This window comes from Eriocheir sinensis, chromosome 51, assembly GCF_024679095.1.
Source record: "Eriocheir sinensis breed Jianghai 21 chromosome 51, ASM2467909v1, whole genome shotgun sequence".
Lineage (NCBI taxonomy): Eukaryota > Metazoa > Arthropoda > Malacostraca > Decapoda > Varunidae > Eriocheir > Eriocheir sinensis.
Genome location: NC_066559.1, coordinates 9513171 through 9528969, shown reverse-complemented (window position 1 = coordinate 9528969; position 15799 = coordinate 9513171). Strand labels below are relative to the sequence as shown.

Genomic DNA, 15799 nt, shown 5'->3' with positions numbered 1-15799 from the left:
GTAGGTCCTTCTATACACTGACCCACACGCTAACCACTCACCCACCGCTTCTCCGAATATACTAGCGTCACTTGCAATAGTCATCAATAAGACCATAGTTTAACAAGCATACCAGGTTACAGGGATAGCAGACAAGATTACAAGTGCACCAGGGAACAACAGGATGAAGGGAAGGGGCGGGGGGGGGGGGGGGCGGGGGGACAGACAACTTACCTGGGGAAGGGACGCTGGTGGAGACTTAGGTAATTAAGGGAGCGGCCTCAACAGGTGTGCCGGGCTAATAAAGGTAACACGGTGCTCTTAATTGAAGGGCGGCGATTGAAAACTGCCCCGATAACTCTCCCTTCAGACACCCAGGGCGAGAATGGGGGGGAGGGAGGGAGGGAGATAGAAAGAAAGAGATAGATAGAGAGAGCGAGTGAGTGATAGGGAAGAAAAGAGATAGATAGATAGACAAATAGAGATAGACAGATACAGATAGACAGGCAGATAGACAGAACCGTTGATGGATATAGACAGACAGATAATTAGACAGAGATAAAGATAGGGAGAATCACTGATGGATAGATATATAGATAGATAAATAGATAGAGATGGATAGATACAGATAGACAGGCAGATAGACAGAACCGTTGATGGATATAGACAGACAAATAATTAGCCAGAGATAAAGATAGGAAGAATCATTGATGGATAGATATAGATAGATAAATAGACAGATAGACAAATAATGAGCCGTTGATAGATATGGATAGACAGATAAACAGACAGATACATACAGATAGAGAGAGAGAGCCATTGGTGGATAGATATAGATAGACAGACAGACAGGTAGAGAGAGAAAGATAGAGAGAGAGAGAGAGCCACTGGTGGAGAGATATAGATAGATAGATAGATAGACAGACAGGTAGGGAGAGAAAGACAGAGAGCGAGAGAGAGCCATTGGTGGATAGATAGATAGATAGACAGACAGGTAGAGAGAGAGAGAGAAAGACAGAGAGCGAGAGTCGTTGACCACTTAACATAGCTCAGGTAATCAGGTTAATTAAGTCGGTGCTAAGTCACGTGGGAGCCGCCCTCCACACACACACACACACACACACACACACACACACACACACACACACACACCTACTCCCCCCCCCCCCACCCCCCCCCGTCATCCACTGTCATCCACTACCGTTCCTTCATTCCTCCCCACATTCTCTCCCTCCCTTCATCCTGCCTCCACAATAAGCCCTTCTCATTCTGCTCATTCCTCGCCCCTTCCACTTACAGGTCTCACGATACACTTTCTAGTATTCAGGTTCGTCCACTTGGCATCTGTTGTGACTTTCTCTTTTCATTTCTTTCCATATTAAGTTTTCTTTTCTATTCTCTTCTGTGTTGGTATTTTTTTTTTTTCTTCTGCTTTCCTGTTTCAAGCTTGCTTGTTTTTCTTTACTTTAGTTTCGAATTATTTTTTTTTCTTCCTTTTTCCTTCTCTCTGATTTTATGTTCTCCTTTTCTTCCTTTCTATCTCGCGTTTCCCTTTTTCCTTTCCTTCTTTTTCAATGCTCTCTTTTCTTTCCTCTTTCTTTTCTTTTTTCTTCTGTTTCAACGTTCTCTTTCCCTTCTTTTCTATCTCAACGTTTCTTTTTCATTTCCTTCTTTTTCAACCCTCTCTTTTCTTTCCTCCTTTCTTTTTTTCTTCTGTTTCAACGTTCTCTCTCCTTTCCTCTTTCTTTTATTTTTCTTTTGTTTCAACGTTTTCTTTCCCTTCTTTTCTATCTCAACGTTTCTTTTCCATTTCCTTCTTTTTCAACCCTCTCTTTCCTTTCCTTTTCTTTTTTTTCTTCTGTTTCAACGTTCTCTCCTTTCCTCTTTCTTTTATTTTTCTTCTGTTTCAACGTTTTCTTTCCCTTCTTTTCTGTCTCAACGTTTCTTTTCCATTTCCTTCTTTTTCAACCCTCTCTTTTCTTTCCTCTTTTCTTTTTTTTCTTCTGTTTCAACGTTCTCTTTCCCTTCTTTTCTATCTCAACGTTTCTTTTCCATTTCCTTCTTTTTCAACCCTCTCTTTTCTTTCCTCCTTTCTTTTTTTCTTCTGTTTCAACGTTCTCTCTCCCTTCCTCTTTCTTTTCTTTTTCTTTTGTTTCAACGTTTTCTTTCCCTTCTTTTCTATCTCAACGTTTTTTTCCCTTTCCTCTCTCCTACCACTCGCGTTCCCTTATACATCCTCTGCATCTTAACTTTTCTTTCTATATTTAATTTTCCTCTCCTCCTCCTCCTCCTCCACCTTCGCCCTGTGACCTTTTCTCCACCTAGACCTCCACTCTTCTACCTCCCATTCTCTTCTTTTTGTTTTACTCTTTTCCACCCCTCCTCTCCACCTCCTCCTTTCATTCCACTTATCCACTTCCAATCACTTTATCCTATCTTCGTCTACCTTCAATTCCTTTCTTTTAGTAATTTCCCTTCTTCCATCCATTCTTTCTCCCTCCCTCCTCCTTTCATTCCTCCCATCCTCCTCCTTTCTCTATTCTCCCTCCATCTTCCTCCCCCTCCTCCTCCTCCTATTTTTCTTCCCCTTCTTTCTCCTCCCCCTCCTTCCTTCATTCCTCCCTTCCTATTCCCATCATTTATTCCTAACCTCCTTTCTCTCATGTCCCTCCAACGTTCCTCCTCCTCCTCCTCCTCCTCCTCCTCCTCCTCCTCCTCTCCCAAACGCTAATTAAACTATAAAACCGCCGCTTCCGAGGGATTATGGCGGCAATTATCTCATTAGAGAGAGAGAGAGAGAGAGAGAGAGAGAGAGAGAGAGAGAGAGAGAGAGAGAGAGAGAGAGAGAGAGAATGATAATAATAATGGGGATGGAAATAGTTAGATAAAAAAAAGAATTAGAAAGCTACAGGAAAAAGAATGAAAACAAAGAAAAGAAAAACGTGAAGAGAAAATAACAAAGAAAATAGAAAGTAAAAAGTAAGTTAGAAAAAGAAAAAGAAAAAGAAAAAAAAACGGAGAGAAAAGAAACGAACAAAAAAAAGATGAAAAAACGTAAAAAAACGAAATTGAGAGAGAGAGAGAGAGAGAGAGAGAGAGAGAGAGAGAGAGAGAGAGAGAAACACAGTAGTGGACGCGGACAAAAGGAAGACTCGAGTGACCACCAAGAAAGAGATAGGAAGAAGCAAGTCACGAGGAGGAGGAGGAGGAGGAGGAGGAGGAGGAGGAGGAGACTTGAGCATTGTCCTTTTCACTCTTAACCTCCAGGAAGCAAAAAAAAAAAAAAAAAAAAGAATAAGAAAGAACATAATTGAAAGGTTTCTCTCTCTCTCTCTCTCTCTCTCTCTCTCTGTCTCTCTCTCTCTCTCTCTCTCTCTCTCTCTTCATAGCAATTAGGGTGTCAGTCAATGCATGTTACCTCCTCCTCCTCCTCCTCCTCCTCCCTTCCCCCTTTCCCTCCCTATGCCATAAGAGGGACAAAGGGTAAGAGGGAGGATAGAAAGAAAGGGAGGGAAGGGGAGGAGGAGGAAAGGGGGAGGAAAAGGAGAGAGAAAGGACAAAGAGAATGAAGGGAGGGGAGGGAGGGAGGGAGGGGGAGAGAATGAGAGGAGAAAGTGGGAAAGAAAGAGATAGAGAGAAAGAGGACAGAGAGAGAGGATAGGGAGGAGGTAGATGGGAGGGTAATGGGTGGGGAGGAGGGAGGGAGAAAAAGGACGGAGGGATAGAAAGGGAAGGGAAGGGATGGAGGAAGAAAGGGAGGAATAGGGAATAGAAGAAAGTGCCGGAACACACACACACACACACACACACACACACACACACACACACACACACACACACACACACACACACACACACACACACACACACGACACCTGACTTACGCAACGGCCATAAGGAGAGAAAAAATATATAGAAAGAAAGAAAAGAGGAAGGAATGGAAGAGAGAAAAAAGAAAAGAAAAAAAGAAAAAAAAAGATATACAAAAAGAAAAAGAAAGAAAGAAGGGAAAGAAATGAAAGAAGAACGAAAAAAGAAGGAACTAATGAAGAGAGAGAGAGAGAGAGAGAGAGAGATGTCAGTCACGCTTCACCTATAGTGGTCAAATCTCTCTCTCTCTCTCTCTTGTCCGGCACTCAGCATGGCTTTCGCCCCCACCTCTCAACCAGCACTCCGCTCACGGCCGTCACCGATAAACTATACGACAATATGGACACCAAGCAATTATCGCTGCTTACACTTTGTGACCTATCAAAAGCATTTGATAGCGTTAGCCATAAGATTCTCCTCCACAAACTCTCAAATGTTAAAGTAGACACATTTTGGTTCAAAGACTACTTATCGAACAGAACACAGACAGTACGCCTACAAAACCATCTCTCCACAAAGGCAAACCTACAATATGGCGTTCCACAAGGCTCCATTTTAGGGCCTATATTATTTACACTCTATGTAAACGATATGCATGAATACTTCGACGACTGCACACTGATACAATATGCAGACGACACACAGTTTCTCCATAGTGGGCCACTGAAGGATATAAATCTACTAGTGAAAAAAGTTGAAACCACCCTAAGCAAAGCCATGGTGTACTTTAATAAAAATGGTCTAATGTTAAACACCCAGAAAACCCAATGTATATTTATAGGAAGCAGACAACTAATATCAAGAATACCTGATAACACAACCATCCTCTTCCAGGATAGTAAGATCGAACCCTCAAACAATGTAAAGAATTTAGGATTGTATATAGACCAATATTTAGTGTTTGATCACCATATAACCGAAATCAGTAAGAAAATCCTAGGTACACTTATGTATGTAAATAGAATAAAACAATGTTTTGATAAACCCACAAGGCAGCTTATGGTAGAGTCACTAGTAGTAAGTATACTATTGTGGACAACTAACAATACGCTGCTAGCTAAAGTACAGAAACTACAGAACTTCGCTGCCAAAATCGTAGAAGGGAAGGACCAGAAATATGATCATGTAACTCCGATAATTAAGGAACTCAATTGGCTCAATGTTTCACAACAAATAACTTTTGACACAGCAGTGAATATATACAAACATCTACACGGTCAATACCCTGAATATCTAATGCCTCTCCCCTCTGTAAACAGCATCACCAACAGCACAACACGCCAGCAGGGTAATCTGTATGTACCAAGAACACACACAGACACAGGAGCCAGACAACTTTCTGTACACGGGTCTAAATTTTGGAACTCCCTGCCAACACATATAAGCACTGCCCACACCTTGCATAAATTCAAATATATTCTGAAAGAGTTCTTACTTAATCGAAACTGAAACAACTCATGAATAACTAATTATCTCATTGCAATAACCTATGTACTTTTTATGTATTTGGATGTAAGAATAACCACTTCTGGTGGAAATAAACTTATTATTATTATTATTATTATTATTATTATTATTATTACTCTCTCTCTCTCTCTCTCTCTCTCTGTCCTTCCCACGCCCTGAAGGTGTTCAGTGATACTATTCCTCCTCCTCCTCCTCCTCCTCCTCCTCCTCCCTTTCTCTTAGAGGGATAAAAAGGAGGAGGAATGATGGAGATAAAAAGGAACAGAAACCAACCGTGATAAAGAGTAAATAGAGAGAGAGAGAGAGAGAGAGAGAGAGAGAGAGAGAGAGAGAGAGAGAGAGAGAGAGAGAGAGAGAGAGAGAGAGAGAGAGAGAGAGAGAGAGAGAGAGAGAGAGAGAGAGAGAGAGAGAGAGAGAGAGAGAGAGAGAGAGAGAGAGAGAGAGTGCCTGCGCCATTAACGAGCTGGGAACGACTAGCAGGCCCCATTATGAAGGCCTACGGAGCTATTGGGCCGAATATAGCACACACACACACACACACACACACACACACACACACACACACACACACAGACAGACAGACACTCTTTTCTTCCTTCTTAGGTGACACGGAAATGCCATCACCATCACCACCACCACCACCAGCATTACCCTCCCCTCCCCCTCCCCACCACCACCACCACCATCTCCACGACCACTAAATCCGCCCCAGTGATGCTGCAAGACTTAACGCAACCTAAGCCTTCCTCGTGGTCTCTCCTTACCTGACCTTACCTTATCTCTACCCTTCCCACCCACCTTCCTCCCCTTCTTCCTCCCCAGGTAAGCCAATATCACCAACGTTTTTCTATTCATTATCATATTTACTGTTTTCACTTTTACGATTTGTCAGTCATGTAGTTTTCAGTCATATATTTGGAGTTAATGATTTAAGATATAGGAAAAGCCTCTCTCTTGCCTTACTTGCTTTAAAGAGGAGAATGTATGAAAAGGGGAACTTAGGTTAAGGAATTTGTCACTCTCACTTAATTATAGTTGCTTAAGAAGGGACTGTATAGTGAGGGAAATGGGGGGGGAGGTTAGAAATAAGGGGTATGAGATGTGGAGAATGATGGAGAAGAGGATGGGGAATGTTACGAAAAAGGGAAGGAGAGGATGAAGAGGAAATCGACGTGTGAAAAAGAAGAGGGAAGTGAAGTGAATTAAAAAGGGGAATGAAGATGGTTAGAAGAGGGGAGTATACGATGAAGAAAAAGAAGAAGAGGGGAGGGAATGATAAGGGGCTGGTGGGGAATGTGAAGAAGAAATGGGAGGAATGGATGATAGGGAAATAGGGAAATGTGAAAAAAAGAAGAGGGAAGTGAAAGGTTCAGAGAAGTTTGTAGTGAAGAAGGAAGAGGAAGAGGAATGGGGAAGTGATGGAGAGGGGAATGGAGGAGAGTTGATGAAGAGGGGAATAGATGATAGGAGAGAAGGATGACTTACAGATACAAATACTCTCTCTCTCTCTCTCTCTCTCTCTCTCTCTCTCTCTCTCCGTTCATTAGGCCCACACAAACATGCCAGACCCCTGTTATCTCCACACACACACACACACACACACACACACCGTCCGTCTGTCTCCCTGTCTGTCTGTGTATCTGTCAATCCCTCGCTCGTGTGTTTGTGTGTGTGTGTGTGTGTGTGTGTGTGTGTGTCAGGTTACAGGTTCCTCCCACCAGATGGACAAGACACCACCATCACCACCACCACCACCACCACCATCACCATCATCACCACCACCACCATCACCACCACTTGACCCACCACCAAACGCCCTTCGTCGCCATCCTGCTGCCGCCATCCATCACTCAATCACTCTCAATCACCCGCCGCCTCGCTACCATTGTCATCTCATTCTCTTGCCTTTGTCAGCGCGCGTGGCTGCCTCTCGCGTTACTGCTCCGCGTGGCTCCGGCAAATTAGCAGCGATACTTGACTCCCCTGCGCTGTGTCTTCTTCTCCCCTTCTAATACACGGCAGCCCTGGGTACGTGAAGGGGTTGGGGTGTTGTCATTCTGTCCGGCTCGGCACTTGTTCTTGTTTCCTACGGGGTTACAATACAGTTTCTTGTCTTTCTTTCATATTGTTCTCTTTTTGATGCCTGAGTCTTCCGCGTTCTGTCTTCCTCTCCCCTTCTAATAAACGGTAGTCCTGGGCATGTGCAGGGGGTGGTTGTGTTATTGAATCCGGCTGGTTTTTTTTTCTTTCTCTCCCATTTTATTCTTTTTTTGATGCTTGACTCCCGCGTTCTGCCTTGCTCTCCTCTCTAATTCTGTCCCGCTCGGCACATGTTCTTGTTTCATACAGGGTTACAATAGCTTTTTTTTTCTTTCTCTCGCATTTTATTTTATTTTTTGATACGTGACTCTTCTGCCTCCTGTCTTGCCCTCTCTCTCTCTCTCTCTCTCTCGGCGGGACACATGTTTCTTGCCATTATCTGAGGTGCCTCCGTTGCTGTAAAGAAAAAACAAATACAGGGAACACACTTGCTGCATCCGGGTTTGAAACGTGTCCTCTTCTTTTCCTCTTTCGGTGACTGACGTTCGCGGCGTAACATTATAGCGATGCTCATTTGTTGGGTGTTCGCTTACGTCGCGTTTATACTCTTTTTGTTTCGTCTATACTTCACTGATCCGATTACACGTGGCTTAAAGGGGAGTAACGAGGAGAGTGACGGCCCCAGCACCTGTTATGTTCCCGTCACACACACACACACACACACACACACACACACACACACACGGACCTTATACGATTATCGGTTCCATTTCAACGGTATTTGTGTTTACGTAATATCCTCCTCCTCCTCCTCCTCCTCCTCTTCCTCCTCCTCCTTCTCCTCTTCACTCACTCAACTCCTCCCATCAGGAAATGCCATCTTGCGACACTGATGCCATGTGTGTGTGTGTTTGTGTGTGTGTGTGTGTGTGTGTGTGTGTGTGTGTGTTGCGACAGCGTATATATATAGGTGACAGGGGACTGGCTAAAGGTGTGACACAGGCTCAGGTAAGTTAGTTAAGTCACCCCTCCCAGCTCCCCCCCATCACCTTCCCATTGAGACCTCCCTTACTCTTATGGGCGCGGAAGGGACCCGTGAACGTTAGGGATGAATGGTGTGAGGAAGGGATAAAGAAGAGGATGAGGGAAGAGGTGGAGGAGGATGAGATACGAGTGGAGAGGAATGTAAAGAGAAGAATGGGAAGAAGAAGAAGGGAAGAAGAGTGAGAAGAGACGGATCTATGGATGGGAGGGACGAAGGGATGGATAAATTATGAAGATGGAGGGAAATGGGAAATAAAATAAAAGGAGGAAAAAAGATGAAGGGAAAGAAGAAGGATGAGATATGAGTGGAGATGAATGTGAGGAAGAATGAGGAAGAGAAGAAGAAGAAGAATGAAGAAAGAAGAAGAAGAAAGGGAGGAAAGATGAAGGAGAGATATAGATGAGTAATAAAGAAGAATGGAAGACGAATGAGAAGAAGAGAGAAGAGAGAGAGAGAGAGAGAGAGAGAGAGAGAGAGAGAGAGAGAGAGAGAGAGAGAGAGAGAGAGAGAGAGAGAGTTTTATCAATATATTTTTCCGATAGTAACTTATTTCATCAACACACACACACACACACACACACACACACACGCACACACAAACAAACAAACAAACAAACAAACAAACAAACAAACAAACGAACGAACATAAATAGGAATCTTTTTCTTTCACAATCAGGAAAACAATGAAGGATCAGGTCTCTCTCTCTCTCCCTGGTTTATATAAAGAATACGCAGGAGTGATTTATATTGACGCAAAGTTCCTTATATATATCAAGTTAATTCATGCACCTATGATTAATGTCCAGGTGGGCTGTAATTAGAACCTGCCGATGGAATACCTGACTTCGGGGACTTCTGGGGAGAGAGGTATGAGATGGGTGTGTGGGGGGGAGGGGAGGGAGGGAGGGGGTCGTGTGGGTGGGTGGGGGGAAGTTTTTGGGGGTTGTGGAGGGTTGTGTGTGGGGGTGGGTTGTGGGGGGGCGAGGGGGATTGTTTTGTGTGGGGGGGGCGTGGGGGAGTGTGTGTGTGTGTGTGTGTGTGTGTGTGTGTGTGTGTGTGTGTGTGTGTGTGTGTGTGTGTGTGTATGTGCCCGCTACTCGCTGCTCCCAAAAAGAATCCAGAGAGGTGGCCGAAAGAGAGGTCAATTTCTGGAGGAGAGTGGCCAGATAGCTTTTTCTTCCTTCCTTCCTTTCCTTCTCCATTCCTTCTTTCATCATTATTTTTTCCTTCCTTCCTTCGTTTCTTTCTTCTCTCCTTCCTTCCTTCCTTTCCTCCTCCATTCCCTTTTCCATCATTATCTTTTTCCTTCCTTCCCTCGTTTCTTTCTTCTCTCCTTCCTTCCTTCCTTCGTTTCTTTCATCTCTCCTTCCTTCCTTCTTTCTGTACTATCTTCATTCACTCCTTACCTCCATTATATTTTTCCTTCCTTTCTTCCTTTCTTCATAAATTTTAACCTTCCTCTCTCCCTTCTTTCCTTCATTCACTTTCCTTCATTTTTTCTTTCATTTACTTCGTTTTCTCTTTCTTTCAATCTTCTATATTAGTTTTTATTTCTTTTATTTTCTTATTTCTTTTCTTTGCACGCAGCGACTAAGCATGCAAAACACTCCACCAGACTTTCATTTTCTCTCTATCTTTTTAACTTCCCATTCTTTTTTTCCCAGTCCTTCAAAAATAACTAAACACACCATCACCTCCCCAAGTCACTCCTCCAATCTCTCCTTTTGTTAATACACGATCACACAGAGAAACAAACCTAATAAACACACAATCACCTCCCTAAGTCACTCCAATCTTTCCTTTTGTTAATAGACGATCACTCAAAGCAACAAACCTAATGAAAAAAAAGGGTTAGACATACTTGCCCCCTGTGAGGTTTGAACTCACGACCCCTGGTTTACGAGACCAGTGCTCTACCACTGAGCTAAGGAGGCCGTGGGGGGTAGGCGGGGCGGGGTGATAACGAAGGGAATGACTCACCCCGCACACGCCAGCTGATTCTGTTGTTATCGGCATGGAACGGGGGAAAGGAGGAGGAGTAGGAGGAGGAGGAGAAGGAGGAGGAACACAAAGAAACACAAAGGAAGAACAAACAACAGCAGAACAAGCTACACTAACTATATAATCAAAGGTGGAAGATGAGGACAGCAAAATGGAGGAGGAGGAGGAGGGGGAGAAGGAGAAGGAGAGAGAAGAGTTAGAGGAGAAGTAGAAGAAGTAGAAAGAAGAAGAAAAGGGAGAAATAGGAGGAGGAGGAGGAGGAGGAGATAACTCATGAAGGAGCAAAAAATAAGATCAGAGAAGAGAGGAGGAGGCAAAACGGAGAAGAAAGAGGAAAAACATGAGGACAAGAAAAGGAGGAAGAAAAGTAGTAGTAGTAGTAGTAGTAGTAGTAGTAGTAGTAGTAGTAGTAGTAGTAGTAGTAGTAGCGACAGACAGACAGGCTTGAGGAGAATAATTTATGTAGCTAAGGCGATTACTATAACCTCCTCCTCCTCCTCCTCCTCCTCCTCCTTTCCCTCTTATTTCTCCCTTTTTTCCTTTTCTTGTGCTTTTTCCTCTATTCTCCCTATTTATTCTTTCTATTCCTCTTCCTCTTCTCTATTCTCCGTCTCTTCCTCCTCTGCTGATTCTTCCTCCTCCTGCTTTTCTTTTTTTTCTTTCGTCTTCTTTAACTACTTCTACTCCTCTTTCTCGTTCTTTGTCTCCTCCTCCTCTTCCTCCTCCTCCTCCTCCTTTTATTTCTATGCACGTTCAAGGTCACTTTATGTTCTTGTAATCCTTTTTTTAATCCTCTTTCTTTTCCTTCCACTTTTTGCTCCTCCTCCTCCTCCTCCTCCTCCTCTTTACAGCCCATCTTACCCCTCTCCCCCTTCACCCCTTCCTGTCACGTCTCCCCCTCTCTCCCCACCTCCCCTTCACCTCATCACCATCACCCCCATCACTATCACCCCTTTCCGTCCTCCCCATCACCACCCTCATCGCCTCCATCTTATCTTCTTCCTCTTCTTCCCTTTCTTCTTCTTCTAGTTAGTCTTTTTTCTGCCTCCTTCTGCTCCTCCTGTTACACTCATCCACCACTCTGCTAGAATTGGCACTCACCACATGACTGCCAAGCCTGTTACACTCATCAACCACTCTGCTAGAATTGGCACTCACCACATGACTGCCAAGCCTGTTACACTCATCCACCACACTGTTAGAATTGGCACTCACCACATGACTGCCAAGCCTGTTACACTCATCAACCACTCTGTTAGAATTGGCACTCACCACATGACTGCCAAGCCTGTTACACTCATCCACCATTCTGTTGGTAAATCTTTCTTGCCTATGTCTTTGTTGAATCTGAATTTATCCAGCTCAAACCCATTGCTACATGCCCCACCCGGCTCTCTCTTACCACCAAAACCTTATCAACTGCACGCTTATTAAACCCCTTCATCCATTTATAAACATCGACCAAGTCTCCTCGCACCCTTCGCCTTTAAGACAATGAAAATTTAAATGTGAGTCTATCTTGATATGACACGCTTCCTACCCGTGAATCATCTTAAGTCATCCTCCTCTGCGCAGAGTCTAACGCCTTGATGTCCGTTTTGTAGTAAGGGAACTAGAACCGAACTGCATAATCGAGAAGAGGTTTGACTAATGTAAAATATAGCTTGAGGATGACTACTATTTGCATATTCCTCCCTTATGTGTCGTAAATCTCCCTTGCTATCTGTTCCTTTCACTTCATAACCCCCTTCCTGCACCCTTCCCTCAGCCCTTCCCCCATGAACACAGACGCCGCAGGACAGACAGACAGACGGACTTGGCGTGCGGTGCGGCGGGGTCCTGAGTCTTCCCTGCCCTCCCCTTCCCTTTCCTCCCTTGCTTCTCCCATTCCATACCCTACTTTTGCCCTTTCCCTCCCATCCTTCCCTCTTTCCCTTGCTTAACTTCCCCTTCCCTTCCCTTCCCTTACCTCCCCTTCCCTTGCTTAACTTCCCCTTCCCTTCCCTTCCCTTACCTCCCCTTCCCTTGCTTAACTTCCCCTTCCCTTCCCTTCCTTTACATCCCCTTCCTTTGCCTTTCCCTTCCCTTCCCATGCCTAAATTCCCCTACGCTCCCTTCCCTCCTTCTCCTCCCTTCCCCTGCCCTTCCTTACCCCTTACCTTCCCTCCTTCTCCTCTCCCTTGCCCCTTCTCCCCTTCCTTACTTCTTCCCTTCCCTTCCCTTCCCTTCCCTCGCCTCCTTACCCAATACCCTGCCTCGTCTTACTCTTTTTACCCTTCCCTCCCTTCCCTTCCTCTGCTCTCCTTTCCTTTGCCTCCTTCCTTACCTTATTCCCCTCCTTACCTTCGCGTCCTCCTCGTCATAATGTCTATAATTTAACACCTCGCCCCGCCGCCCGCCTCGACGCCCTACAGCATCGGCAGCATCTCCTCCTCCTCCTCCTCCTCCTCTTCTCCTTACTTCTTCTTCATCTTTTTTCTTCTGTTGACTCGCCTTCTTCCTCCTTTATACACTCCTTTAAGCTTTTTTTTTTTCGTTCTTAACCCTCTTCTGCTTTCTCCTCCTTGCCCTCTTCTTCCTCCTCCTCCTTCTGTTCCTTCTTCTCCTCCTTCCTTATCTTCTATTTCGTTATCCTCCTACTTTTCTACTTTCTCCTCCTTCTCGTACTTCTTCCATTGGTCCTCCTCCTCCTCCTCCTCCTCCTCCTCCTCCTTTTCCTCCTCTTTTACTCTTACCCTTCTTCTTCCTCTTATCCTCTTCAATTGCATCTTCTACCCGTTATTTTCTCTCCTTTCATTCTTTCCTTTCCTTTCATCTTTCCTTCTTTTCGGCAGTTATCCTCTTCCTCTTCCTCCTCCTCTTCCTCTTTTCCGCCCACCGATAACACGTAAATAAAAGGCGTGGCTTTATCAAGGACGCAAAGTGGAGGAGCAAGGTCAAGGTCAGGGTAAACAGGTGTGGAGGGAGAGGGTGGAGGGATGGGAGGAATACGCGTGTGTCGAGGGAGGAAGGGAGTGAAGGAGGGAGAAAAAGAGACTTGTCCGAGAGGTAAACAAAAAGGTTGGTTACGAAAAAGTGGTTATGTTGGATTGAACGACTCTTTGGGTTAGGAAATGGAGGATTTATATAAGACCACTACAAACACCACTACTACTACTACTACTACTACTACTACTACTACTACTACTACTACTACTACTACTACTACTACTACTACTACTACTACTACTACTACTACTACTACTACTAAGCTTAACCCCACCTTACCTCACCATTCAACAACAACAACAACAACAACAACACTGTCCACACACCTGTTCTGGCCCCTTAATGACACCCACCTGCCGCCTGCCCCTTCATTAGCATAATCAGCCGCCGCCTCGTCCCTCTAAACAGCCTTCGTTGACCTCTTGGCAGAACGTTATTGCACTGGGAATGTTTATTTTGTCTCATCTGTGTGTGTGTGTGTGTGTGTGTGTGTGTGTGTGTGTGTGTGTGTGTGTGTGTGTGTGTGTGTGTGTGTGTGTGTGTGTGTGTGTGTGTGTGTGTGTGTGTGTGTGCCCGTCTGTCTGTCTATCTGTTTATCTGTTTGTCTGTATGTGTGTATGTGTGTTTGCCCGTCTGTCTGTGTGTGTGTGTGTGTGTGTGTGTGTGTGTGTGTGTGTGTGTGTGTGTGTGTGTGTGTGTGTGTGTGTCTGTCGGTCTCTAAGAATGGTAGGAAATAATCAAATTTTTTTTTTTCCAGATGGTGAAATGGGATGAAAAAGTCGTCCTAATTGTATTAATGAAAACAAACAAACAAACAAACAAACAAACAAATAAATAAACAACAAAAAAAAAACAATACCCATGAAAACAGCTTGAAGCTTAAAACAACAAAAAAAACATTGCACTTTTATAACATTCCTTAAAATACAAAAAAAGAAAAAGAAAAAAAAAGAAAGGAAAAATAGAAAAGGAATTAACTGAACCAAATGAATGACTAGCGACCTTGAGGGAGTAAAGGGTGAGATAAGGGAGACTAAGGGTGATGATTAAGGGGGGGAAGGGGAGAAGGGAGGATGGGACAGAGTAGGACAAGCATCAATTTCTCCCTTCCTCCTTCCTCCCCTTCACACCCCATCATCATCATACCCCCTCTCCCCCTCCACCTCATCCCCTCCCTTCATTCCATCTACTTCACCCTCTCCCTCCCTCCCTTCCTCACTTGTATACCTTCTTCTCTCCCTTCCTCCCTTCCTCACTGCCTTTTTCATCCTCTCCCCTCTTCTCTCCATCCTTCATCATCTTCGCCCTCTCCCTCCCTCCCTCACTCACTCGTACACCTTCTTCTCTCCCTTCCTCAATGCCTTTTTCATCCTCTCCCTTCTTCTTTCCCTCCTTCACCATCTTCTTCGCTCTCTCCCTTCCTTATTATTTTCTTCACCTCTCTCTCTCTCTCTCTCTCCCTACATTCTTCACCCTCTCCATGTCTTCCTCTCTTATTCCACTTCTTCCCTCCTTCCTTCCCTCCCTATACGTTCTCTCCCCTCTCTTTCCCTCCCTTACTACCATCTTTACTCCCTCTTTTTCTCTCCCTTATTACCTCCTCCCTCCCTGCCCCCCTTCCCTCCCTCCCGATAATGAAAAGCTGTACAAAAGTGAACCCGATAAATCAAAATGTGGCCGCCGGTGGAGTGTGGTTAAGGGACGGGGGACACCTGGCTATTAATTAACAGGTGAGGGGAGGTTTTACCTGTACCCCCTCCCCTCTCTCCCCCTCCTCTAACCCCTTCCCCTCCCACTTCCTCCCAGCATAACTATTCTTCCACTCTTTTATCCTCTACTCCACATTTTTCCGAAGTCTCTTTTTTTCCTTCTTTCCTCCTCCTCCTCCTCCTCCTCCTCCTCCTCCTCCTTCTCTGCTCCCCTCCCCTCTTCATCTCCATCTCCATGTAGTCTATTTTGTCTCCCCTACTGTTCTTCCTCCTCCTCCTCCTCCTCCTCCTCCTCCTCCTCCTCCTCCTCCTTCTTCTTCCTCCCTCTTCATCACCATACCTAGTCCATTTTGCTTCACTTTATTCTACTTCTTCCTCCTCCTCCTCCTCCTCCTCCTTCTTCCTCCTCCTCCTCCTCTTCATCATCATACCCAGTCCATTGTGCCTCCCCTACTGTTCCTCTATCCCCATATCCTCCTCCTCCTCCTCCTCCTCCTCCTGCTCCCCCCCCCTCCCCCCAATTATGACGGCCCCGGTGATGATGCTGCCGCGCCTTTCTGATGTAAATGGTGGCACTTAAGATTCATGTTTACGAGAGGACAGGCGTGTGTGTGTGTGTGTGTGTAGACTAGAGAGGCAGATGTGAGGGGGAGGGGAGGGGTGGAGGGGGGAGGTTTAGGGGTCTCTCTCTCTCTCTCTC

The 15799-nt window shown here is 45.0% G+C and overlaps 1 non-coding gene across 1 annotated transcript; it reads right to left on the bottom strand.

The window, feature by feature from the left end:
- Positions 1-10263: 10263 nt before the first annotated feature.
- Positions 10264-10335, bottom strand: Trnat-cgu (transfer RNA threonine (anticodon CGU)). Its single transcript has one exon. It is a non-coding gene; the product is annotated as a tRNA-Thr (tRNA).
- Positions 10336-15799: the final 5464 nt, after the last annotated feature.